Below are 3,787 nucleotides of genomic sequence, written 5' to 3'. Positions count from 1 at the left end.
TCGAACGTCACGGATAGCGGAATAGATTAAAATCGTGGTAGTGACCTGCCTCTTAGCACTTAGGCGCTGCCTAGAGGGTGACTTTTTAGAACAGCATTTCATTTCAGTATAAAAGTACGAATACAAAACACTCATTTACACACATTTTCATTAGAAGTACCATAACTTTAGTCCCGCTCACCTGTGGGACTTGATTAAAGTGACAAAACTGGACTGATTCATTCCAGCCGTTAGATCAATCAAATGGTTTATAATAGTGGGCTCCTATTACTCCACTTTGTACAACCCAATCACCGAATCGCAGCATTTAAACAAAAAAGGGTAGAAATTTTCTCGTTTCCTCTCTTGATCTTCTTCTAGTTCTCAGAGAATCCAGAGCTCTCCGCCTTCGACATCGAGCAGGCTACCACCTCTCCCCTTTCTAGGTTTGCATCGTTTACTTCTATTCTTTTGAATCTTTAAACCCCAATTTCTGATTCTAAAAACCTTAATCGGAACTTCTAATCTAATTTTGCAGCATGAGACGGTAAAAAGCTAGCCCTCAGTTTCTTTTGCAGTACTCTATCTCTGGTAAAACCCAGATTTGTTATCTTTTTACATTTATGTTATTCTATTGAATCTGTGGAAGTAGTGATTTTGATTGGAGATAAATTTAGTTTAGTATTTGGATTTGGGTTCCTACTCAAAATTCAACCAACTGGGATTTGTTTAGAGACTTGAAAGTGTTTCTCATTTTAATTGCTGAATAGAATTTGTCGAAAGAAATTGAAAATAGGCTAGATACAATTTGCCAAGGAATCGATTGAAAGGAGGTCATCATTCATTCATTTGATTAAGTGGCTAGACTTTTTGTGTAATTGATTTTAACATTTTTGTTTTGTTTCTAGAATTGTTTGATTACTTTATTAGTCAATGTGATTGATATTGCAGTGGTCTGAGTTATACATTTGGGAAGAACATGGATTGAGATGATTTTAGTTTTGCCTTTTTCAGGTTTCTATCCTTCATGGTTTTTAAAGTGATCAAAGCCAAATTGTTTGAATAAATGTTATGGTGTTGAAGTGATCAAGATTGAGTTGAATTATGAAACGTCTATTTACACTTTGTGCTATATTTCAGTATAGTTTTTTTTCCACCAACGAGGATAGTTTGGAGAGATTTTGAAACTAAGTATATTTTACTGCAGGGAACTCTTCACTCGATAATAGTTGCTAGCAGACTTGTCAACTACATTTGCTCATATTTATCATTAGCAAGTTGTAACCTAGGCTGCATGGAATCGGGTGCGGGTACGTAGAAGCGAAGAGTTTGGAAACGCGGAAGCGTTTTTTTTCCAAAAATTAAGAAAGCAGGTCCGTTTTGGAAGCGTCGGACAATATATATATATTATATACTTTTTTATATTTTAGTTTTTAATCATTTTATCTAGTATTAAAATAACTGGATAACTATTAATAATTTATTTTCTAAACCATGATTATTTTTTATTATAGCAATATTAAAGCTTCATTTCAAAATTTAAACAAAAGAATGTCCAGTATAGTGTGAAGGTGTTGGACACGTGCTAGTTAAAGAGACATTATTAGATGAAATTGATAAAAAAAATATTCGTCTTCTCTCTATCTCTCTCTCTCTCTCATTTGGATTTTTTTTCATATCTCTCCCCAACTCTCTGTCTCTCTCTCATCTAGATTTTCTTAATATCTCTCCTTCTTCTTTCTGACACATATTAGATCAATTGATACTATTCATCTTTAACCGCTTAACAAAATTGAAAGAAGATGAGACGACAAGAAGAGATTGAAGACATTAATTGATGAAATAGAGGTAGGGAAGGAATCACGCTTCCGTCGCGCTTCTAATTCTGAAGTCAACACTTCTGCCGCGCTTCCAATTCAGAAGCCAACGCTTCCGTCGCGCTCCTAAAACCACATTATCCGGAATCGCGCTTTCCCGCGCTCCCGCTCCCGCTTCTGCTTCCGAAGCGGGAATCGGTTGTCCAACCAAACTTCCGTGCTATGTAGGTTGTAACTGAAGGCAGAGATGGATTGTATTTAGAAATGACAGCAAAGTGTAGTTGAGATTTCCGCAGTTGATTGTAAAAGTTGGAGGGATACTAATTCAACCTCTAACTGAACAAAATAATTTGTCAGGTTAAACTCTTTTGTGATACTTGTGTTGGATGTACCTCTTTACTGTAATAAAAGTAATAGTTCCAAGTTGGAAAAATGGGTGGCTGAATGATTCAATTATCTATAACATTGAATCCTTGTCCAGTGTATTTTGGTGCAGAAAAATTAAAACATATACCAGACATATCAATTGGTTCACAATCACAAGTTAAATTCACAGTACACTTGAATCAGAATCACACAAGTTAAAAACCATAATTCCAAAAAGTTCACAGGTAATATTAATTGAATGAGGACCCCATGCCACCTGATGCATATGAAAATTTATTACATGTCAAAATAGAACAAAAAAATCTCAGTTGGATTGATTTGTATGTTTGACCTAATCATATCAATGATGCATGAATAAGCATCAAATATATATCTTATATGAAATATATATCTTATATGAACTGCACTCAGGAAAATAAAAGGCAAGTATTAGTACTAAATAAAGTCATACCCCTTTTCATTGTGCTTATCACATATTTTTTATGTTGTGGCCACCTAGGCTGCATGGAATCGGAAGCGGGGACGTGGAAGCGCGGAAGCGTTTTTTTTCAAAATTTCTTAGAAGCGCGGACGTTTCGGAAGCGCGGAATAAAATAATATATAATTAAAGATATTAACCTGTATATATTATATTACAAAAACAAAAAAATTGCAAATTCAAAATCATTATCCGATTCATAGCAAATTCAATGTTATTGTTACACAACCAAATAAACTCAATAAAAAATGAAGTAAGTGATCAAATCATTTTTACATAATCATATAGATGGGTGACGCAGCTTGGAAGTAGTCCATGAATGCATGACATTGCCAAAGACATCAAAGAAAGCTATCTCTGCTTGAGTGGGATTCAGCTGCACAGACATGAATCCTTGGCCGTCATAGAAGAAGTTGACCAGCTGGCCTTGTTTGTTCAAACCCTCCTCATTCTTCATGTCACCTCTCCATGCTTTTGATCTTGCTCCGCTAGTCAGAAACTGTATTCCGCTGCATTATATGAATGAACATTCATCACAATTAGTCTCAGCTCAAACAATATTGTCTTCCATTCTTTATCTAAGAAACAATGTATAATGATTGTACTTGATTAGGATTTACCACCTTTTGATGTCACTGATGTGTTCTAGGCAATGATCGTGTCCATTCATGTAAAAGTCCAGATCATTGGCCTGAGATTCAAGTATAAAAGGTTTACTTAGTTGGCTGCAAATCTTCAATGAAAAACTCAATCATCTTTTGTTGTAGCAAGAGATATGATCCAAGTCATCTAACTTATACCTGAAGAATTGGGAGAAGGTGCTTTATAAGCTCCTGTGTATCACCATGATGCCCAATACTTCTAATGGCATGGTGTCCAACAACTACCTTCCACCTTGCAGATGACTTTTTCAAAATCAACTCAACATCCTGTTGCAAAAATAGCATCAGTATAATCATACATTCAACAGCCTAGTTCATTTAACCTCTAAACTGAACCTATATTTTCCTTCTGCCAAAGTGAAGATTTTTTTGTATAGGAATCAAACAGTACGACAATGATGTTTGTTTACTTTGTTATCGTGGTGGTATCCCAACTCTGTTAATTAATCAGACCCAACTGAAAA

General features: G+C 35.2%; 1 long non-coding RNA gene across 1 annotated transcript; it reads left to right on the top strand.

Moving 5' to 3' along the window:
* Window positions 1-336: 336 nt before the first annotated feature.
* On the top strand, window positions 337-1,264 carry LOC126789830 (uncharacterized). The gene is made up of 3 exons (XR_007671630.1): window positions 337-425; window positions 518-570; window positions 1,187-1,264. It is a non-coding gene; the product is annotated as an uncharacterized LOC126789830 (long non-coding RNA).
* Window positions 1,265-3,787: the final 2,523 nt, after the last annotated feature.

Source organism: Argentina anserina, chromosome 4 (assembly GCF_933775445.1).
Source record: "Argentina anserina chromosome 4, drPotAnse1.1, whole genome shotgun sequence".
Classification (NCBI taxonomy): Eukaryota; Viridiplantae; Streptophyta; class Magnoliopsida; order Rosales; family Rosaceae; genus Argentina; species Argentina anserina.
Note: the sequence above shows the minus strand (reverse complement) of the source record. Positions and strands in the feature narration are given on the sequence as shown.